We start from the raw sequence: 24,078 nt of genomic DNA on the forward strand, positions 1-24,078 counted from the left end.
CAATGTCAGAGTCGGTGTGTCCCTCACCTGAATCTCTGGGGTCTAGCTGGGGGCAAGCATGTGTTAAAAAATTTGGCTCTGGGGGCACCTGGGTGGTTCAGTTGGTTAAGCGTCTGCCTTCAGTCAGGGCATGATCCCAGAGTCCTGGGATCGAGCCCCACATCGGGCTCCCCGCTCAGTAGGGAGTCTGCTTCTCCCTCTGCCTCTGCCCCTGCTCATGTGTGCTCGCTCTCTCTCTCTCTCTCTCTCACTCTGTCTTTCAAATAAATAAAATCTTAAAAACAAAAATCTGGCTCTGGCACCCAGTAGCTCTAGGACCTGGGGCAAGTCCATCTAATCTTCAAGCCTCGATCCCCTCATCTGTAAAATGGAACCAATGTAAAATGGAACTCCAATGTAAAATGGAGTTGTGAGGCTCAAATAAACTGCCACATGTAAAATGAGCAGCATGTTGTAAATAATCAATATATATAGTTTTATTTTTGGGAGGTGTTCTAAGCAGAGTGAGCATGATCTTAGCTTGGGCTGCTATAACAAAACACCATAGACAGGGTGGCTGAAACCAGAGACATTTATTTCTCACCATTCTGGAGCCTAGGAAGTCCAAGAGCAGGGAGGGTGCCAGCCCATTTGGTTCTCCGTGAGGGTGCGGATGTCCTGATGAGTAGGGGCTGGTGGCGCAAGCCAGGGAAGACTTCACCCGAGGCAGAACAAGAGGCAAGAGTTTATTGAATACACTGCAAGGGAGCAGCGGGCAGGACAGCAGAGGAGAGCCTGACTGCCGTGAGGCCGTGGCGAGGAGCCACACTTACGAGGCAGAGGGAAGGGGTATGGGGCAGGTGGGATCCCCCGTCTTTGGTAATCTTAGGTTGGCTGTAAGTAGCCCATCGGTCGGTTAGGGCCTATGGCTTCATGAGCCTGTTTGCATTTAGCCTGGTGGTCATGGTGGGTCCTTTTGCCTGGCTCAACTTTCCACAGTTCAAGGCCCTTGCAGGGAGGGCTTTCTCCTGGCTTGCAGGCGGCCACCTTCTCACTGTCTTCCTACGACCAGAGGAGGGCAGTGCTCCCGCTCTCTATCTGTCTCTGTCTCCCTGTCTCTGTTTCTGTCTCTCTCACTATCTGTCCTTCCTTTGGGAAGCCACCAATCCCAGCGCAGAGGCCCCACCCTCTTGGCTTCATCTACTCCCAGTGACCTCCCAAACACCCCATCTGTAAAACTATCACAACAAGGGGTAAGGATTCAGCATATGACTTTGGGTTGGGGTGGGCTTGGGAGGCACAGCCCAGTCCACAGCAAGCATTACTGCGGGAAGACAGAAGCCAAATGGGAACTGTTGAGGGGGTAGAAATAGTGGGCTTCAAAGGTGCAGGGGAAGTGGGGTGGGGAGTGGAAGGACATTTGAATATTTTGACTATTCCATACCAAAAAGCACGGCTTGTTTGTTTGGCCCGTGCCTCCCGATTCACACTTCCAGAGAGCACCCCCACCTAGGGCTCCAGTTACCGCAGAGGGCACGGTAGGATGCTGAGAGCTCACACTTACCTAGCATTGCCAGGTGCCAGGCTGTGTTCTAGAACTGTACACATCCTCTCGGGATAATCCCCTAGTTTCCAAGGAAAAGACTGAGGCAAGAGGGGTTACATGACTCGCCCAGACTTCATCCCCACCAGAGACTGGGAGCCCCCAGGGAGTGAGACACTTGCTCACCCCACGCAGTCACTTTGCCTGCAGAGCGCAGACGCACACCCATTCATTTCATTTAATACTTAAGAGTCATTGCGTGCAAATCACACTCACGTACATCAAGTTACCTCCTCGAATCCTTAAAACAAGCCTGTATGTGGTAGGAATTCCTCTCCCCATTTTGGCAAGCGATGACACAAGCTCAAAAGAGAACATGTCTTAGGTGCTAATGAGGAGGACTGGCACTGACATACCCAGCCTCAGCTCCCTGATTTGAGTGACTCCCTCATCTTCCAGCATTTTCCAGACCTGTCACCACAGCACCACGACCCCTGCGAAGTTTGTCATAGGCACGTGCCACATCGGCAATTATCTGTCTGACGTTTTTCTTTCAATTGACTGTTGCTTCTTACTTCAATAAGCGTATTAGATAGTGAACTTGATGTCACCACTTTAAAAGGAAAACTGGAATCGCTTGCCACAAGCGAGTGGCACCTGGGAAAATAAATACAATAAAAACAAAACAATCATGCCGTCTTTTCGCCGCTGCTGCCTGATTTTTGTAAAGAGGATGCAACCAACGTGTCAGGGAGACGTTAAAAACACGCACCAGAGGAGACGCTTCCCCCGGCTTCATCCGAAGGATCCAAGGAGCACGGGAAGTGAGTAGCTTTCCCTACTAACGTCTCATCCCTCGCTTTGGGAATCGGGGCTCCAGGCACCCTTGGAGAGGGAAAGAGCTGAGACATGAGCAAGCAGGTGATGAATCCTGCGGGGTGGAACAAAGTGTAACTCCCACCCCCACCCTGCCACCCTGGTTCGTGCAAATCTGAACCAAGACTTTGTCAAAAAACAGGGCATCTCAGGAAGCAGATGGGGATGGAGAGAAAAATCCCAGGGGCTTCATTAGTAGATGCCTGCTCTGGACAAAGTATCAAAGACCAGAGAGCAGGAGGAGTGAAGTAGGCACTGATCCCCTCAGGAGGGACCCCCTGCCTGCCCCTCCCGCGGCCCGCACCATCTAGGTCTGCTCCCTGCAAGCCTTGGCACATGCGGCCTCTGGGGCCTCAGAGGGTTTTTGCTTGAAGCCTGCTCAGCTGGACCTAGCTGGCTGGCATCAAATAAATATTAATATTACCACTCGCAGTTTGCAGCCAGGATCCGGCCAACCCTTGTCATTCAAATCCCTGTGAAGAGTATTCATGGTCACTGGGCCCCTACTCTGCATGCCGTGAACTTCACTTATTTTGTTTTATTTAATCCTCACTTTTGAGGTAGGTACTATTGTTCGACCCACTGGCTAGATGTTGAAACTTGCCAAGACACAGCAAAGCAGGTATGCAACCCCATGTCTGCCTGGCTCCGAAGCATACGAAAAAGGGATGCCTGGGTGGCTCAGCGGTTGAGCGTCTGCCTTCGGCTCAGGGCATGATCCTGGAGTCCAGGATCCAGTCCCGCATCGGGATCCCTGCATGGAGCCTGCCTCTCCCTCTGCCTGTGTCTCTGCCTCTCTCTGTGTGTGTCTCTCATGAAGAAATAAATAAAATCTTTAAAAAAAAAAAAAAAACACTCGAAAAAGCCACTCCCTAAGTTATGCTGGTCACACTTCTCAAATCTCTTGCTCCGTTACTAAGATCCTCATGTTCTGTCCCAGGTGCAGCTCCGTTTGCCAGGAAATATAAACAGGGGGCTCTAATTTTGATGGAGGCTCAAGGAGGAGGTCTGCCTAAAGGAAGAGTTAGAGTTAGCCAAGCAAAAAGAGGGACGTGTACAAGGGAAAAGAGCAGCAGGTGCAAAGGCCCTGGGACTGGGGAGACACTCCACCCCCACCCCAACCCCTATCCCACAAAAACCAGCAAAGCTGGAGCTCAGAGTGAAAGAGAAAGTAGCATCAGATGAGTCTTAAGGGAAAGCTAGAACCAAAGGATGTAGCATCACAGGCATGTTAGGGATGTTGAATTTGGACCCTAAGCACAATACATACAATCTGATGTGTATTTTTAGACGTTTAATAAGTTAGGCATCCAGTGAAGTACTAGTTTCTTGACTCTTATCTTTAGAAATACTTCTCCAAGAGGGGCACCTGGGTGACGCAATCCGTTGAGTGTCTAGCTCTTGATTTTGGCTCAGGTCATGATCTCAGGGTCCTGGGATGGAGGCCCAAGTCAGTCTTTGAGCTCAGTGGGGAGCCTGCTTGAGATCCTCCCTCTCCCTCTGCCCCCCCACTTGTGCTTGCTCTCTCTCTAAACTAAATAAATCTTTTTTAAAAAACAAAAGGGGAAAAAAGAATGCTTCTCTAAGAGCTTGTATCATTGCTGCATTGTCCAGTCTTACAGACTTGACCATGAATTGGACATGAACTTGCCCCGGAGCACACCTGGCTAAATCACAGATTATACCCTATCTGCAACTAGCCAATCTATTTATAGGGTGGCCAGTGGTTAGGATTTGTGACTTGACTTTAAAAGGTAAACTGAGCCAACTGGATAATCTCTGCTGGGAATTGTAAGAGACACAGAAAGCAGTTGCTAGTTGGCTAGAGGGAGCAGAACAGAAAAGGTATAAGGAAGACTTGGGGCTGGAGCAGCAACAATGGGCCAAACTTGAGGAAAAAAAAAAAAAAAAACCTGCAAAGGCTTCCCACTGTATGTAAATAAAATCCAAATTTTTGCCATGGTCTCCAAGGTCTTGCAATATCAAGACCTTATTAATCTGCCCAACTTTATTCCATCATTTTTCACCTTGCTGCCTACCCTCCAGTCAAGTGTCCTCTCTTTTCAGTTCCCTGATCCAGCCAATTATATTTCTGCCTCAGGGCCTTTGCAACTGCTGTTCTCATTGCTTGAAATCTCTTCTCTTTATACGGCTGGCCCTTACTCATCTTTCAGATGTAAGCTGGTAAGTCACCTCTTTAGTGAGGGCTTCCATCACTAATTCCTGACCGAAGATCTACATTTTTTTTTGGTAGAGTCCATACTTATTCCCTTGATATTTCAAAAGTCTAAAAACTTTTGTGTGTATTTGTTTACTTACTAGTTCCATGAGAGGAGCATAGCTGACTCTTGTTCTCCACTGTTGTCCTCTGTGCCAAGCGTGGAGCTATTCATCTAGTGGATGTTCCACTATGTGAAGGAAGCAAGTAGAGAATGTGAATGCATTAAGAACTGCTTAAAGGAAAGCCATCATATCATGAGGAAAGAGTGGCTTCCTTGATTTCTGGGAGCATCTTGCCCCCTTTTTTGGGGGAGAGTTTTTCTATACCCCTTCAGCAACTTCCTTGAGCAAGCCCGAGTGTGTCTCTGTTCCTAGATACCAAATGAGCACTGACTAGACCCTGTGCCTCTGGAAGCTTCCAGAACTGAGGAATGCCCAGCCATATGGGGACAGCTGAGAGTCCTTCTTAGGGACAGCAGGACAGCTGGAGCAGAATGGCATTTAGTCAGGATGTTTATACAAGGGAAATCAGCACCTCCGAGCCAGTTCAGTTAGGAAAGAGCCAAGACAGAAAAAGAACCAGGGACCAGAAACCAGGTGATGGTGTCTGAGGGCTCACAAATCATCAGTCCAGAATCCAAGCCACCATAAAGGCCAAGTCACCAGAGCTGAAAGCAAGGAACTCCTGGGTGGTAGATTAAATTTGTCGAATGCTAATTGCCTCTTTGTAAATAAAAGCAAAACTAGACAAACAAAAGCCAGTTTTGAGATGTATGTTCTGGACTTTATGGGTCCTTCTCTGATGTTTTAAATAAGAATCACTGAGGGCGGGGGATCCCTGGGTGGCTCAGCAGTTTAGCGCCTGCCTTCGGCCCAGGGCGTGATCCTGGAGACATGGGATCGAGTCCCACATCGGGCTCCCTGCATGGAGCCTGCTTCTCCCTCTGCCTGTGTCTCTGCTTCTGTCTTTGTGTGTGTGTGTCTCTCATGAGTAAATAAATAAAATCTTAAAAAAAAAAAAAAAAAAGAATCACTGAAGGGTGCCTGGCTGGCTAGTTGGTGGAACATGCAACTCTTGATCTTGGGGTCATGAGGTTAAGTTCCACGTTGGGTGTAGAGCTTACTTAAATGATAATCATCATCATCATCATCATCATCATCATCTTTGGGCTGCAAGTAACACCCAATTCTAACTCAAATAGCTTGTATTCTTAAAAAAATTATTTATTTATTCATGAGAGACACAGAGAGAGAGAGAGGCAGAGACATAGGTAGAGAGAGAAGCAGACTCCCTGTGGGGTACCTGATGCAGGACTCGATCCCAGGACCCAGGATCACAACCTGAGCCAAAGGCACACGCTCAACCACTGAGCCACCCAGGTGTCCCTTAAATAGCTTGTATTCTTTAGATAGTCAAGGTTATCTATCATAGAAAACAACCCAGATGATTGTTATCAGAGGATTAACCCAACAAATCTTAATTTCTTGCTCACACAAATTCCAATGTTGGTATGCTTGCTGAGCAGCTCTCCTGGATGGCTCTGCTCCAGGCCATAACTCAGGAAACCAAATTGCTTCTGTCTTGTAGTTATGCCATCTTGTGGTTCCAGGGTCGTCCTAATGTTATCCACCTGGGTAGAGGGAGTGAGGGGGACTTTGGGTGTGGGGTGAGGAGGTGAAGGATAGTGCACCTAAACTCAATTGCCCTAACCAAGAAGTAACCCACGTCATGTCACATTCCATTAATGAGAACAAGTCACATGGCTTAATCTGGACTTCAGGGAAGGGGATGCTGAAAATGTCACCCATGGTTGGAGAGTGTCTTCTGTCAGGATGCAAGAATGTCTGGTCCCCTTCGAGGTCCTTCTAGCCAGACTAAGGAGTTAAGTGGACATGAGACAGATTAATAGGAGAAAATCAAATTTAGTAGAATACGTACAGGGAGTCCACACAGACATAGAAAATCCAAAGACAGTCGGGCAAAATAAGGTACACATATTATTCTGAAGTGAGGAAAAGGAGGTAGAGGTCTGGGACTTTAAAGGGGGTGAAAATGTGATTCACAGGGGCATAAAAAAGAGCATGGGTGTGGTAAACAACTGTTTCTGGATCACTCAGAAACAGTGGGACATAAAGGACTTTGACTGAACAGATCATGCTGGGTCCCTCCCTGTCCACCATACCTACTTTCCATCATAATGTGCCCATGCATGATGTTAACTCTCTTCCTGGAGCAGTTTCTCCATCTAAATTCTTTCTAGGCAATTGTGGGGAGGTAAAGAGCTTTTCTTGAATCTTCTGGATTCTGATTATTTTTAATTCAAAATAGTCTCCATTCCAAAGTGGCCTACCTACCGTGGCCTCTACACTTCCAGGTAAGAACTCTATATAAGATAAGATATGCCTGAATCTTTAGCAGGTGACTAGTCATCTCTACCATACAACTTAGGAAACTTGTATCCTTTGTAAAAAGAAATTCCCAGGGATGCCTGGGCAGCTTGGTGGTTGAGTGTCTGCCTTCGGCTCAGTCGTGATCCCAAGATTCTGGGATCGAGTCCCACACTGGGCTCCCTGAAGAGAGCCTGCTCTCCCTCTGCCTATGTCTCTGCCTCTCTGTGTGTGTCTCTCATGAATAAGTAAATAAAATCTTAAAAAATATATCCCAGATAAAGTGATCCCAAGATTAGCTAATTCAGCAGCTCAAAGATTAATTCAAGGACCCAAAATCTTTTCAACTTTCTGTTCCCATCCTTAGTCCAGTATATAATGTATCCAAATACAACATCCAGCAGGAGAACTGCCTCTTTTCTGTGTGTCATTAGGAGTGAAGAAATCTTCCTTAGAAGCATTCCCTTAGACTTTCCCAGCTCTCCAGCCAGGATGGGGTCACACAAATGGGGTCACCTATCTGTGTATGCCTAAATCCATCGCCAATAAGGGGGATGGAATCACCAGGAGGGACCAGGACCAGGGTTCTCAGTTCGAATTGCACATTAGCATCACCTGGAGGAATTTTTTAAAAATACAAATATCTAGACCCCACTGCAGAGATCCTTATTGGATTGGTGTGAAGTGAGCCTGACCAGAAGTCCCCAACTGATAGTTTAAGGACTAAAGTCCATTCGTATTCTTGTGTAGCTTGATCCGTAGGATGTCTCTAAAAATTGAGAATTTAACAACAATAAAGCAAATGGGGCAAATGGTAGAAACTGGTGACTCTGGTTATAGGATATAAGAACTCTTTATACCATTCTTGGAATTTTTTTCTATATAAGCCTGACATTATTTCAAAATTAAAAGTTACCATAAAAAGAGGAAAAGTAGGAACTTGCACATAAAAGCCAGTATCTTTGGTTTCTTTTGAAAATCGGAAAATCTGGGGAAACTGGGCTTGTTTTCCTGCAGAAAATAAAAAGCAGGCCTGGGTAGTCTGGCCCACCCCTCAGATCAAGTACATCCTATGGCAAGGGCCTGAGCATCGGTATTGTTGTCTAGAGCTTAGGTGAATCTGCCAATCAGGCTTGGGAATCACTTCCTGAAGTCTTTTTCATTTGCATCTGTCTTCTTCTATCCTGTTCCATCCTTTTCCAACCTCTAAGTATAGCTTGGCTTATTTTTTGCCAAACGCGGCACCTTACACTTGCCCACACTGAAGCTCATCCTTGGCAATTCCTCTGCCCACTCGCACAGCCTGGTGAGATCTTCCTGCAGCTTATCACCAGTGGCTTGGCATTTCACTACCTGGCACAGCTAAGTGTCACCAGGGAATGTGGGGCTCACACCCCTCACTCCTCCAGAGCAGTTAGGCAAATGTCAAATAAGACCAGCCCCAGCACTGACACCCCACTGTTTTCAATTAATTAATTAACTAACTCATGACAAACCAACCAAGTCTCTGGTTGCAAGCAAAAGAAGCCAACTGTGGTTAACTTAAGCAACAGAGGAATTTCAAGGAGGAAAATCAGGGCTTTGCTCCAGCTGTGCTGTTGACATTTGGGGCTGGATAGCTCTTTGGGGGGTGGGGAGGGGAGATGACTGTCTTGCGCAAAGGCTGTTTAGCAGCATCCCTGGCTTCTACCCACCAGATGCCAGTTGCACAAATCCCCCTCCCCCTCCCCCCAAGTGATGACAGCCAAAAATGTCTCCAGACGTTGCCAAATGTCTGGGGTGGGGGAAGGGGAAGTTAAAGTCTCCCTTTCCAAAGGGAAAGCCAAAGATTCAAATTTTAGGAAAAAATGTGGCGATCTGAATCATCCTAGGGTTCTAGACGGTAAGGACTAATAGATGGTCGGGTTTGAATCCTAGCTGTGTGACTTTGGACGAGTTACTTCACTACCCTATACCTTAATGTCCTCTTCTGCAAAACCAGATCATCAGGATAGGTTGGGTTAGACGGTGGAAACAAGAAACCCCAAGATATCAATAGCTTCAAACACACACTACGTGTCTATTGTGGTCAGCCAGGGCTCTGCTGACCCGCTCCAGGAGACCCAAGCTGGTAGCAGCTCCACCATTTAGACATTGCTGGTCAATGGGATACGATGAAAAGAAAGAGAGGTGATATGCTAGCTTAAACGTGCTGCCTGGAAGTGATACACTTCATTCCAGCTCATAATCCATTGAACAAAACAAGTCACATGGTTCTACTGAAAGTGAAGGGGGACAGCAAAGTGAGAACCTACCACATCCCTAGAGGAAGAAGCGGAAACATGCATCGCTAAGCAGCATTAATGGTGGACACAAGTAATGATAATAACGACTTTATAAATGTGTTGGGAAGGGAAAATACTTAATACGTACAAACGTCTTAAAACAGGGCCTGGTATCTATTAACTGCTCAATACACACTAGCTTCTGTTATTTATTAATTCAGCAAGAGTTTATTGGGTGCTGTAATGGTGAGTTTTATGTGAATAAAGCAATTATTCCATCAAACTTTAATGCAGGTGTTGCTGTGAAGAAATTTTGTAATGTGATTAATGTCTATAATCATCTGACTTTAAGCGATTTATTCTCCAGAATCTGGGTGGGCCTGGTACAATCAGTTGAAGGGCCTTAAGAGCAGAAGTGAGGCTTTTATTTTTTAAAACTTTATTTATTTATTTGACGGGGTCAGGGTTGGGGGGCTGTGTGGAGAGGACGGACTGAAGGTGAGAGAGAGAATCTCAAGCAGGGTCCATACTGAGTTTGGAGCCCAATGTGGGGCTCCATCCAGGGCTGTGAGATCATGACCTGAGCCAAAGTCAAGAGCTTGCCACTTAACCAACTGAGCCACCCAGGCACCCCAGAACTGAGGCTTTTCCAAAAAGAAATTCTACCTGTGGACGGCAGCATAAACCCCTGCCCAAGAGCTTCTAACCTGCACCTCATAATGGCCTGCCCTCCTGATTTCGGAGTCGTCCAGCCAGCCCCACACTCACATTGCAATGAATCTCTTCATAGCTTTAACTCTTAACATCCTGTTCCCTCCCTGCCTCTTCCCCTCTCCCTACTGCTTTGTTAAAAAGCATAAATTCGCCACTTCTGGCGTTGACTCATCTCTGGTTTCTGACCTTTCTGTTCTGACTTCCAGCCTCCTTGACAGAAGTTTCCTGGCTTGACTCACAGGTCCTCATCCTCCCATTTCTTTCTGTCTCCTGCTGCTGCTCATCTCTTTAGAAGTCTAGCAGTTTCTTCCTCTGTGTTGAGCATCCTGAGGGCTAACATGGCTTGGAGGAGCAGAAATTTTGAGCTCCTTGAACTTGACCTCCTTTATCTTTGCCCCCCAAATCGCCTCCCTCCACCCAACCTCACTTTACAGTCATTAAAACAGACCCAGTTCAAGTCCCTGCCCTGTGACCTTGGCCAAATTGCGCCTGATACTTTAGTTTACTCAGCTGCTAGAAGGGATCAGGATAAACCAACTCAAAATATGCCCCACCCCCTTAGCATACAGAAGGATTATTTTGAGCTGAAGGCAATCAAGAAACAGCAGATTTAAGGGAGAAAAAAAAAAAAAAAACAACTCTACCCTCCCCCTTTCTGCCTAAAAGCAGGGCATAAATTTCCCTTTGTGAAGCTGTCCCCCAACTCCCTATTCCCACACCGGGAAAAGGAAATGATTCTTAACACTGGAGGTGGCACCAACTTGAATCAGTATAAATAAATCTTACTGAAATAACACTAACATTCCATTAGTTTCCCCCATGTATTTAATTTCTCACAATTTACGGCCCTTTGAAGCCCAAACCTCCTTCCTTTTTGTTGTGTCACTTCTCCATAACTTTATCACCCTTTGTGAGAATGGTATATAAGCTCTCAGGCCTAACCACTTTGAGTTTTCATTCCTTTTCTGTGAGCTCTTGGTGTACATGAAACAAATTAAATTATAAGCATCTTCGTCTGTTAACTTATCATCATCAGTTTAATTTACATGACCCAGGTACAGAAAATAAGAAGATAGAAGAAAGCTTTTCCTTCCCTATCCTCCAAAATGGAGATAACAGTAGAATCCACCTCACTGGGCGAGGTGAGGACTAAAGGCGATGCTCATGTGGCACTTAACACATGACCAGCTCATAGCCAGTGCTTGAGAAATGCAAATATATTATGTTGTTACCAATGCTAGTCCTATCCACCCTCAGCCCTAGTATCCTTGCCCCTTAAGGTCTCAGGACGATTTAAAGAAGGCAAAACAGCTCAGTTGTGGAAACTTAGCAGATTTTATTAACCACAAGGAAGCAAGCAATCCCCACTTCAAGTCTCAGGAAGGGGAATTTCTAAAACTCAAAACCAACTGTTTTCTTCCAAACCCCCTCTCCCACCAGGTAATGAGACCCTTCCATTCATCAGGGAGCCAAGGGAGCCAGCTTCTCTCTCCCTACCCCAACCCAGAGTCTCTGGCCCCCCACAGCCAATGTGCTAATATCACCGCCCCAGCAGAGGGGGATCCACAAGAAGACTTGTGCTTTGAAGCGACTCATTTTACCTACACTTTACACATCAAGAGGGAAGAGGACAATCATTATTGGCAAGAAAGATAGGAGTAGCAGCAGAGGTCGAATATTCTGAAGCAATCAGTTGGGACAACATAAGGAACAAAAGGAATGACATTATGCAAATGGCAGCCATTCCACCCTTGAGAAGATAATGTCCTCTCTGAACACAAAGAAAGACGGTTAAAGCAGCCCAGTTCATTCCAATTCTGTTTGAATAGTAAGCTTCCTACTGATTAATATTAGGCCCGGGTAGCATCAGTTCTCTGAAACATTAACACTTTCATATTCCTCAATAATTATGTTAGCTTCGACTGTATTAGATTTTAAATATTTCACAACATTGGGCCGGAGTCTGTACAGTAATAAATCTCACATTTCTCCAAAATAACTCAGAACTGGGTTGAGCCTTATACGGCTCCCCTATTAGGCAGGTTTTTCCCTGTGTAGCCTTTGAGGTCTACCAAAGCAGAGGACGGGGCTTGGGGGTGGGGGGGGGCGGTGCGTGTTGGTCTTCGATTAGTAAGTCAATCCTCAGGGAAGCAAATAGTGAATGGTCTGATTCTGACTAGTTTAGGAGAAAGCAAGCTATAGCTACATTGGAAGAATATGTCCCCTTTGTCCTTGCACCCCTCATCCATGGGGCCAGGACCCTACCTTCTTTCTATGTCGAGAAACCAGAAGAAAGAGATCAGAGCTCATTCCTCCCCACCAGCCAGAGAGCAGAGGCCAGCAGCCACCAGAGTCGGCAGCTCAGGTAGCTGAGGCTTGATTATTTGCTGGACAGGAAGAGGAGATTTTGAGAAAAGGACATCTGGGGACATAGGCAGGCATCAAGAGTGGGAGGAAGTAAGGACAGGATTGAGGGAGTTAAAGAGAAAGCCGGAGGGCCCAAGGTGGAGTCACTTGCAACCAAGACCTAATTGCAGATTCATCCTCTCTCCAGAATTTTAAGCCAATCGATCTGGGATTTTTCTGATCAGCACCAATGAGATTATCTGTAACAAGGGCTCTCCATCCTTCATAGTAAAAAGAGCTAATCCACCTAATGAGCCACCCTTCCCCCTAAGGGAAGGTGACCTTGCCCAAAACCCTTCTTTTCTGTTGCTAACAGCTTCCATCCTTCCCTTCTTCCTATAAAAATTTTCCATCTTGTAGGACTCCTTGGAGCTCCACTCTACTTGCTGGGTGGAACACTGCCTGAGTCATGAATTACTTAATAAAGCCAATTAAATCTTCAAATCTACTCAGTTGAATTTAGTTTTTTAACACTTGAGAAATAATAAATATAGCCTTATTATGCTAAGGACACAGCAACCCCTTTCTTGACTTGGATTTTAATACAATGCTGCCCCATATTTACTGAAAGTGCCTCTTTTACCTTCCAGATACATTATTTTCAACCTGGGCTAAACATTAGAACCACCTTAGGAGTTTCAAAAAAGAGAGACATGCCTATGCCCTGTCTGTAAACACTAAGCATACACTTGCCCAATGTCCTGGTAATTCTACTTGCAATGATATGCCCAAGAAAAACAAACACCCAAAAAATGCGTTCTACCCAAAGACACATACAAAGTGACCCAGGAGCTTTTATTATGATAGTCAAAAATGGAACACAATCAAATTTCTGTCACAAATGATGTGGGAAACAAAGGCAGAAGAAAAAATATTACATTTCCTTACTACCTACAGCCCATTGACAAGTCCTTGAGACAGGTAGAGTGACATTCCTCTAGGGACTCAACCGCTTCGATGTTGACACTTTGCTAAGGACAAAAGCAGCAATCCTAGCCCGACCCTCAGGATCCTGTAAGTCTGCTTTATTTATTATATTTTTAAGATTTTATTTATTTATTCATGAGAGACCAGAGAGAGAGAGAGAGAGAGAGGCAGAGACACAGGTAGAGGGAGAAGCAGTCTCCATGCAGGGAACTCAACATGGGACTCGATCCCGGGTCTCCAGGATCACGTCCTGTGCTGAAGGCAGGTGCTAAAGCGCTGGGCCACCTGGGCTGCCCTGTAAGTCTGCTTTAACATGTAAAAGTTCCTTTAGAAATTTCCTTTAGGAGACAGAACATGAGAGACTCCTAACTCTGGGAAGCAAACAAGGGGTGGTAGAAAGGGAGGTGGGCGGGGGGTGGGGGTGACTGGGTGATGGGCACTGAGGGGGGCACATGATGGGATAAGCAGTGGGTGTTATATGTTGGCAAATTGAACTCCAATTAAAAAATTAAATAAATAAATAAATAAATAAATAAATAAATAAATAAATAAATAAATAAAATTTCCTTTATCTCCAAACCCCCCAACGTGTTGACAATCATCCCCCAAGCACATGGCCCACCCATACACGGTGGGTCTCATGACTCAGGTTTTATTAGACAGTAATAAACAACCTTCTCTCAACAATAGCTAGCCCCTCAAGGTCCTGGAAACCTTATTTCCAAAATTCCTCAGAGACTTACTATCCCTAGCTCTTTCCCAATTTTAAGTACATAATGGGCCACTCCTTATGACCCCCAGGCAGCTCTTTCTGCCCACAGGTCCTGTCTCCGGTGCTTTGATAAAACCACCATTTTGCACCAAAGATGTCTCAAGAATTCTTTCTTGGCCATGGGCTAAGAACCCTAACGTTCTTTTCCTACATCAATAAATAGAATGGATTGATGTATTGGGGCATGTTCAATTAATTGAATGAATTACTGCTGCCCCTGCCAGGTAGATGAATCTCACAGACATTAAAGAGAAAGAAGCTAGATCTAAAAGAATGTGTGGGGATCCCCTGGTGGCTCAGCGGTTTGGCCCAGGGCGTGGTCCTGGAGTCCCAGGATCAAGTCCCAGGATCAAGTCCCAGGATCGAGTCCCACATCAGGGTCCCTGCATGGAGCCTGCTTCTCCCTCTGCCTGTGTCTCTGCCTCTCTCTCTCTCTCTCTGTCTCTCATAAATAAATACATCTTTAAAAATAAATTAATTAATTAATTAATTAATTAATTAATAAAAGAATGTTTGTACTGCATGGCGCCATTTATATAAGTTCAAAGTGCAGGCAAACCTAATCTAGGTGAGAGAAATCAGAATAGTGGCTCCCTGGGGTGGCGCGGGGCACAGTTACTCCCTGGGAAAGGCATACGAGAGCTTGAGGGGTCTGTGGGGGGTTGGTGCTAGGAAGTTCTATAGCTTTATCACGATGGTGGTACATGGATATATATTTCTGTAAAAATTCATTAAGCTGTACACTGAAGATTTGTGTATCTGTGTAATATAACTCCACACAAGTGTTTATAATATTAGCAAAATTATATAAAATACAAAATGTCAATCTATGTCAGGACTCTTCCCTGAGAGTCTGATTCACTTGGCTTTGGGTGGGGCCCAGAGAAGGGGATAATTTAAGAGTCTGGGGATTTTTTTTTCCCTTTTCCCCCCAACTTTATTGAGCTATCATCTACATTAACCCTGTGTAAATTCAAGGCATACAACCTAATGATTTATTTATTTTTTTTTATTTTTTATTTTTATTTATTTATTCATGATAGACACAGAGAGAGAGAGAGAGGCAGAGACACAGGCAGAGAGAGAAGCAGGCTCCATGCACCGGGAGCCCGACGTGGGATTCGATCCCGGGTCTCCAGGATCGCGCCCTGGGTCAAAGGCAGGCGCCAAACCACTGCGCCACCCAGGGATCCCAACCTAATGATTTAATATACGGCATACGTTGTGAAATTATCTCCACAACCGGGTTAATTAACACATCCATACCTCGCATAGTCACCATTTCTGTGTGTTTGTGTGATGAGAACTTTTAAGATCTGCTCCCTTAGCAACCTTTGAATATACAAAACAGTCTTGTTAACTGTGGTCACTGTGCTGTGAATAGCAGGGAAATCTAGTTTGAGAATTCTAACCCCGATGAATGGATTTGTGCTCAGATAACTGCTCTCGGACCCTGCAGACTCCCCCTCACAATCCTGGGAAGAAGCAGGGAGAGTCTGGGCATGTGCAGGAAAATCTGGTCAACTGGATGGAAGGAGGCCATTTGGCCTTGAGGCTTAAGAAATTTCTGGCTCCCCTGTATTCCAGATCTTATCGTCAGCTGATCTGTGAGCCAAAAGCAGTGAGCAAAGAAGGAAAAAGAGCAGTAAGGGCAGAAGGGACCTACCCCAAGGAAGGCAGCCTCTGTTCCATTTAACCTTTCTCTGCATAAGAAAGCAGAAAGCCCCTGAGAGAAGAACCAGCCTACCAAGCGCCAGGGCCTGCTCCACCAGTAGTTCCCAACCTTGGCTGCCCGTTCACATCATCTAGGGAGATTTTCTTAAAAATCCCCAATGCCCAGGCTGCACCACAAAGCAATCTTATCAAAATCTCAGGCATCAGCATTTTGTAAAGCTCCCCAGATGATTCCATTGTGTGACCAGAGTCGAGAACCACAACCCCCGCCCCCCATGAACTCCATACTAAAGCACAGTGACCTTGGCCACCATCTGAGAATCCGACCCAGTTCCGTTAGCTTGGAAAGAGATGGACACAGGAATGATATCCAGCTGAAGCAGGAGAGCTTATCTTGTCTTATTGAGTCGAAGAATGAATCTCGCGGACAAAAAGGAGTAAAGCGATAGAGTTTTATTAAGCAAGGATACAGAAAAAGCTCTCAGGAGTAAGAGGGGTCCAGACAGGGTTGCCAACGCGGACCTCCACCAACAATCCTTTATTTAGAACTGACCGGGGATTGTGGCCTTACCATTCTTGTGATGTCTTGGTTTGAGTAAGGACTGGTGATAATATCCTTAGTGGCTTATTTCTTCTGTGGGGTCTGGTTATTCTTTGTTGGTCACAAGATGACTGCCATAGGAAGATCCCACCTCTGATGCCCGGGCAGGGTGGTCTGGTGTGTTCCTTTATCTCTGATTTCCTTACACCTCAGCATTTCTGGGATTTCTGTGAGCCTGATCATGTGGCCCTCTACTATCCCCACCTGCCCCTTACTCAGTGAGACCCTTCAGATGTATGTCGGTGGGTCATATACTTGGGGGATGATGGCCAATGTATATCTTGGGGGGCGGGGGAAGGTACTGTTAAAGGAAGTTTCCAAAGGAATTTTTATATGTAAAAATAGACTTACAGGGTCTTGGGGGGGTCAGGCGAAGATTGCCTTTTGTCCTTAGCAAAGTGTCAACATCCAGGCAGTTGAGTCCCAAGAGGAAGGTCATTCTGCTTGCCTCTAGGACTTGTCAATGGGCTGCAAGTCATAAGGAAATTTAGTAATTTTTCTTCTGCCTTTGTTTCTCAAATCAGTGAAGAGACCTCCTCCCCATGCCAACTCTGGAAAAGGTGCTAATTTAGGTGTTGTGCAGTTGGAACACACACCGTCTTAAGGGCCCTACATCTTGCGGCTGGAGGGCACAACCCCATGAGCCACATCTAGTGGGCACGGACATTTTTCCACTGTGTTGGATTATTCTATCATCAGCCTATTTAGACTGTGAGGGCCATGCTTCCCAGAATCACCTTCGCTGTGTGGTTCCAAGTTAGAGCTGCCACAGTGAGGCTGTTGGGGTGTGGGAGGCAGCAGTGAAGCAGTAGTGTCGAAGGTTCCAGGCGGTGAGACAGATACAAGAGTGCTGCTGGGTCCCAGCTCATCCCTCTGCTCTCTCCATGCCACATCTAGTCCTTCTTGAACTCCAGCCTTGCTGACCCACAGGGACCTGATCCATCATCGGATGCTTCAGTGTAAATTCACAGAGGCAGCAGCTCCAATGCGCCTACAGCCTTCCATGTGTTTCTATACCAGCCCCTCTATGGTCTCACAACTACAGCCGGACAGGACCGACTTCCAGGCTTCTCTACAAGCTCTGACTCGTTCACCTGTGTCCATGCTTCAAACGAGCACCTTTTCTTGGATTTCCCTACACCTTCTTTTGGACTTTTATTTCCCCCCAGATCATCCGATAGTTGGGTAAGGTCAAATTCTTATCATTTCTGATAATCCAGCTCTCATTGCGGGGCTGGTTTTCTGATTCCACCCTGCCAGACACTCCATAGAAAGGCAGAAGGGAGCCTCCCAAGGATGTCGGAAATGTTCTAAATCTTGATCTGAGTGGTGGTTACATGGGGTCTATATATATACTTAAAAGCTCATCAAATCTTAAGATGCGTACACTTTCCCATTCACATGCTGCATCTTGAGAATTTCTTAAAACAGTGACTCAAAAAAAAAAAAAAGTGACTCAAGAGGCTTTATCAGCCAAGTAAATAAATTAAAGCGCAACAATACAGAGATTGAATGCAAGCCCTCTGGGGCACCTGCATGGACCACAGACCCCAGCCCTGTGCTTGCTCACGTTCTTCCAGACCCCAGCCACACCTCTCTCTGCTCCTCCTGCTGCTGAATATGTAACAGCCCTTCCAAGGTCCCCTCCGCCTGCTGGCTTTGACAATAACAGATCATGATTACAAACGGCTTTCGACTGGAGAAAGATCTTTGGTCTTCATTAAGGTTTATTTGTGACTGTTCCAATGGTGGTTTCTGAGAGAAGAGAAAGAATGCCGATGGCAATTAGGCTCTCCTAATTGCAGTGCTCACTGATTGCCTGTATTAAAAACATTTGAGGAAGTGTAGCAATTAGAGCTTCGGGAAATATTTAAAAACAAAGTGAAAAGAGGCCTCTAAGTGCAAGGACACAGAGGCAGCCAGGAGCCCCTTGCCCAGCTGGCGTGGACCCTGAGTAACCCTGGACGTCTGGGCAGCTCACCCCCTGGGATGATGGCCATGATGGGTCCAAGGAGAAAGAGATATGTTTCCACCCAGGCATCCTCCAGAGCTGGCCATGAATCAGCCCATATAGAAATGAGGCAATTTTACAAACAGGATAATAATGTCGGGCATATATATATGTATGGAATGTATATGTATGGAATATATACAACCAACCAACCAACAACATTATTCCTATTTTAAAGGTGAGGAAACTGAAGTTTTCGTCTGCAGAAAAGGTACAAAACTTTCCAAGGTCACACGCACAGCAGGTAGCAGACCCCAACTCAAACCCAGGTCTGCTTGATCTCAAGGCACATGCCCATAACCAGTACATTATTCTATGTCATCCTCAGTCCCCAAACCCTGGATTCCTCTAGCCGCCAGCACCCAGCAAGAAAGACAAACTTGCTTGTGAGTTCACATCACCACATCCCACCAACTCTTTACCATGTCTCCCTCAAGAACCTACTCCCAGACACCAGACTAGGTCAGAGGCCCCCTTGGTCTCTGTCAGCCCTCCCCAGCCTCTCCCCACAAAGCTCCTTGAGCTCTAAGCGTTTCTCCACAACTCTTGCCAGCCAGGATCAAGGACCCAAGGTCTTTCATTTGTCCTTGGAGATCTACCTTGCAAAGTTACTCATGCTCATCACTATTTATGAAACATGTTTACTACCATCGCCCAAACTTTCTTTTTCCTTTGGCCTCTTGGTCCCCCACTACCCTTACACTAGAATGTAAGCAACAGGAGGGAAGAGATTTGGGTCTATTTTATTTCCTGGTATAATAACCCCAGCACACAGTAGGTGTTCAATACAGTTGCCAAATGAACGAGAGCTTTCTCTTATCCAACCAGAAATACGTCCTCTACATTCTCCCAGGCATGTCTTGGTACATGATGCTTTCTTAATTCCCAGAAATGCATCCTCTATGTTCCTTTTTATCAATCAGTTGCTCTAGATTCATGGCTTCATGCCTTCTAGCCTAGCCCAGATAGATCCGTATGGCCACTGCTAGAGCACAAGAAGCATTTGTACTTCTAAAGCCTGATCTGTAAGATGATGGTCTCTATGTCACTGTTCTAGTGCCACCCCAGGTAAAGGTGTTCTCAAATTCACCTGTGCAGTGCACTGAAGAAAAGCAGTTTTACCACATATTGTACTATGTCCATCAGGAAACAAGATTAAAACTTTATTTCCATCTCCTAATTGGCACTGGCACCCCAAGAGAAATACTGGCCCATTAAGTAAGGAATGCTAATTGCTTACTCACCTCCTGCTGACAGTGATGACAGGCTTGGTTAAGGGTTTTTATTAAGGCCCATTAAAGGGAAGACAATGTGGCAAGCTTCTAGGTTGCTTGGCAGGGAGAGACAGCATATAGATGCTGAGGGGTGCGGTGGGGTGTAAGGTGGAGGAAGGTGCAGGTGAATGAGGAAAGAGGCTTGGGGGCTGGAGGGCTGTTGTAAGATTAGATTGGCTATGAGTAACACAGATCATGTGACTTAAATAGTTTTGAATTTGAAATATATTGTTAATTTAAAACAAATTTAATCCTTACTGATTAATATACCACATTCTAAGCTCTTTCTGTGCATTGTTGCATTTATTTATCCTCATGGCAATCCCACCAGGCAGGAATTATTACCAGCCCCATTTTAGGAATAAGGAAAGTGAGACCTAGAGAGATAAAGTAATGTTCAGAGTCCCTTCACTAGTCTATTTCTATAGCATATCTCCCGAACATTATATTAGGAGAATCAGGACTGAGAGCCTAATGGGCTTTATGGTGTCTGGACGTTTCTCTACCACCCATGTTGATTCAATCTGAGAATAACTTGGTGAATACCTACGATGAACTAATTCCATGCTCTGTACTCAACACCTAAGTAGAGAAGGGAACTCATGTGACAAACTAAGTATAAGCACCCATATCTGGTTTACCCTCAAAGTCCATGAAAGAAATCTATAACAGCATGGGAAAACCAGAAAGTGTCATCAGATGGTCAGAAATGTCAAGTAAAAGTTGAAAGCAGGGAAGCAGACAGCACCATGATAAAGTGGGATGAAACCACCACCAAAACCTGCAAAAGAATCTCCAGAGAAGGTATGAATGTGGGGAGAGGGTTCCAAGCTGCATCTGGATAGAAGATGGAAGGGTGGGCCCAGGAGTACTTGTCATGGTGATTAACTGGGGAGATAAAATGAGTATATAAGCCCTGGTAGTAACAATGAGATGCTTACCAGATGAGAGTACTCATAAGTAAGATGAACTGAAAAAGTTCCACACTCAAATACACTATGGTGGAACCATCAAGAATAAAGAGAAAATCCTAAAACTTCCAGAAAGACAAGAAGTTCACTTAAAGTCACTGTCCCTTGTCTGTCTCCTGCCTGTTTTTATTTTTAATGGAAGAGACTTTAGATAATAAATATATATGAATAGAAGATACAGAAGCTAAGGATATGAGAGGGCATAATTCATACAGCATGATGTCTGCTAAAGTGGATTAGATTGAGAAAATCTTCTCTTCCTCTATAGCAGGGGGGAAATTCTAAGCATGGGTGGAGATGCAGCTTAGTTTCAGTGGGGATGGGCAGAGAATTGAGAGACATCATGCCCTGTTAACCTCTGCCTCTCTATTTTGAATAATTACTGAGTGTCAAGCACTGTCCTTTTTTTTTCTATTTTTTTTAAGTTTTATTTATTTATGATAGTCACAGAGAGAGAGAGAGAGAGAGAGGCAGAGACATAGGCAGAGGGAGAAGCAGGCTCCATGCACCAGGAGCCTGACATGGGATTCGATCCCAGGTCTCCAGGATCGCGCCCTGGGCCAAAGGCAGGCGCCAAACCGCTGCGCCACCCAGGGATCCCAAGCACTGTCCTTAATACATTATTTCTCATTTGGATCTCAAAACAACCCTACACACAGAGATTAGGATAAAATACAGTGAATTTGTCAAAGGAATAGTATCTAAAACATATAAAGAACTCCTACGAATTAACAATAAAAAACAAACAACTCAATTTTTTAATGAGTAAAAGCTATGGACAAAATTCACAAGAGACGATACACCAGTGACCCATAAGCACATAGAATTGTGTTCATCATTATTAGCCATCACGGTAATGCCAATTAAGATCTCAATAAAATGTCATTTCAAACCTATTAGAATGACTGAAATAAAAAAGACTGATAACTCCAGAGGTCAACAAGGATATGGAGTAACTAGCACTCTCATACATTGCTGTGAGAAGGCAGAGCAGAATAAAGAAAACAAACAAAAAAGAATGTAGAGTAGTGTGACCATTTTGAACTATTTGGAAGTTTCTTATAAAATTAAATATATATCAACTATGTGGCCTAGAGATTCCAAGCCTAGGTATTTACACATGATATATAAAAAACGTGACTACCAAAAGATTTGCAAACAAATGTTTATAGCAACCTTATTCATAATAATTACAAACTAGAAACTGTTCAAAATGTCCATTAAGTGAAGGATATAGATCCATCAATGGATAACAAATTGTTGTATGTCCACACAATGGAACACTGCACAACAATGCAAAGAAATAAACCACTTATGCCCATAACAACATGGACACACCTTAAAACAGTGTATTGAATAGAAGAAGGTAGTTACAAATGAGAACATACTGTATAATTATTTTTTTAATTTTATTTACTTATTCACGAGAGATACAGATTGAGAAACAGACACATAGGCAGAGGGAGAAGCAGGCTCCCCACAGGGAGCCTGTTGTGGGACTCAATCCCAGGACCCTAGGATCATGCCCTGACCCAAATGTATCTACTCAACCACTGAGCCACCCAGGCATCCCTGTATAATTGTACTTCTTTGAATATAAGAACAGACTAAAACAATCTTTGGTGATAGAAGAAATAAACTGAGTAGAAAATGATACAAGTGAACTTTCTGGGATGACAGAAATGCTTCATACCATGTTTTGAGATGATTGTTACTCAAATGTATGCAGTAGTCATAACTCACCAAATTGAACACTAAACACCTCTAAATTTTTTCTATATAATTTATACTTTAAAAACACATTTTTTAAAAAGCCCTAAGAGTTGGGTGAAATATCAAAGTTCAAAGAAGTCAAGATTCCAACTTAAAATCACACAGTACATGAGTGGAGTGGAAATTGTAACCAGATATGACTGATTCCAAAGCTCATGATATGCCCCAAAACAACTATGTTAAACCATTTTAAAACTTTTCTGCTAGGGCAATTAGACAAGAAAAAGAAACAAAAGAAAGCTGGACTGGAAAGCAAGAAGTGGAACTGTCTCTATTTGTAGATAACATGATCTCATATATAGAATAGAAAAGTCCTAGAAATATGCAAAACACTATTAGAACTAATGAACAAATAAAGCAACATTGCAGAATGTAAGAGTAATATATAAAAACAATTATAAAGGGGATTCCTGTGTGGCTCAGCAGTTTCGCGCCTGCCTTTGGCCCAGGGCGTGATCCTGGAGTCCGGAATCGAGTCCCGCGTCGGGCTCCTGGCATGGAGCCTGCTTCTCCCTCTGCCTGTATCTCTGCCTCTTTCTCTCTCTGTCTCTCTCTCTCTGTCTATCATAAATAAATAAAAATAAATCTTAAAAAAAACAATTATAAAAAACCTGTTATATTTCTATACAGTAGCAATGAACAATCCAAAAATGAAATTATGAAAACCATTACACTTATAAGAGCATCAAAAAGAGGGGTACATGGGTAGCTCAATGGCTAAGCATCTGCCTTTAGCTCAGATTGTGATCCTGGGGTCCTGGAATCAAGTGCCGCAGGAAGTCTGCTTCTCCCTCTGCCTATGTCTCTGCCTCTCTCTCTTTCATGAATAAATAAATAAAATCTAAAAAAGAGAGAGAGCATCAAAAAGAATTAAATAGTCGGAATAAGTTCAATGAGAGAAGTGCAAGATTTGTACACTGATTACTGAAGAACATTGTTGAAAGAATTAAGGAAGACCTAGAGAAACAAAAAGATAGCCCATATTCATGAATCAGAAGACTTAATATTGTTAAGATGACAATAATCCCCAAACTGATTTACAGATTCAGCACAATCCCTATCAAAATCCAAGATTTTGCGAAAATTGACAGGCTAACCCTAAAAATCATACAGAGAATCAAGGAACTCAGAATAGCCAGAACAATCTCGAAAAAGAACAAAGTTAGAAGACTCATACCTCCTGATTTCCAAACACACTTCAAAGTTACACTATGAAGGCAATGTGGTACGAGCAAGGAGGTAAACATATAGATCAATGAAATAGAATTCAAAAGGGCTAATGATAAGCCCTTACATTTACAGTCAATTGATTTTTGACAAGGACATCAGGACAACTCAATTAAGAAAGAATAGTCTTTCTTGTTTTATTTTTAAGTCATCTCTACACCCAGTGGGGGCCCAAACTGACAATCCCAAGATCCAGAATCATATACTCCACCAACTGAGCCAGCCAGGCACTACAGAAAGAATAGTCTTTCAACAAATGGTGCTGCAACAACTGGATAGCCACATGCAAAAGAATGAAGTCAGAGAGAGGCAGAGATACAGGCAGAGGGAGAAGCAGGCTCCATGCCAGGAGCCCGATGCAGGACTCGATCCCGGACTCCAGGATCACGCCCTGGGCCAAAGGCAGGCGTGAAACTGCTGAGCCACCCAGGGATCCCCTTTATAATTGTTTTTATATA

The 24,078-nt window shown here is 44.5% G+C and overlaps 1 long non-coding RNA gene across 1 annotated transcript in view; it reads right to left on the reverse strand.

Moving 5' to 3' along the window:
* Positions 1 to 562: 562 nt before the first annotated feature.
* LOC140638595 (uncharacterized) overlaps positions 563 to 24,078 on the reverse strand; it is a 34,474-nt gene continuing 10,958 nt past the window's right edge. Inside the window, exons 2-4 of the long non-coding RNA XR_012035612.1 lie at positions 6,112 to 6,249; positions 4,718 to 4,806; positions 563 to 2,179 (exon numbers count right to left, since the gene is read on the reverse strand). This is a non-coding gene — a long non-coding RNA (uncharacterized lncRNA). The remainder of the gene's footprint in view (positions 2,180 to 4,717; positions 4,807 to 6,111; positions 6,250 to 24,078) is intronic.

Source organism: Canis lupus, chromosome 8, assembly GCF_048164855.1.
Source record: "Canis lupus baileyi chromosome 8, mCanLup2.hap1, whole genome shotgun sequence".
Lineage (NCBI taxonomy): Eukaryota > Metazoa > Chordata > Mammalia > Carnivora > Canidae > Canis > Canis lupus.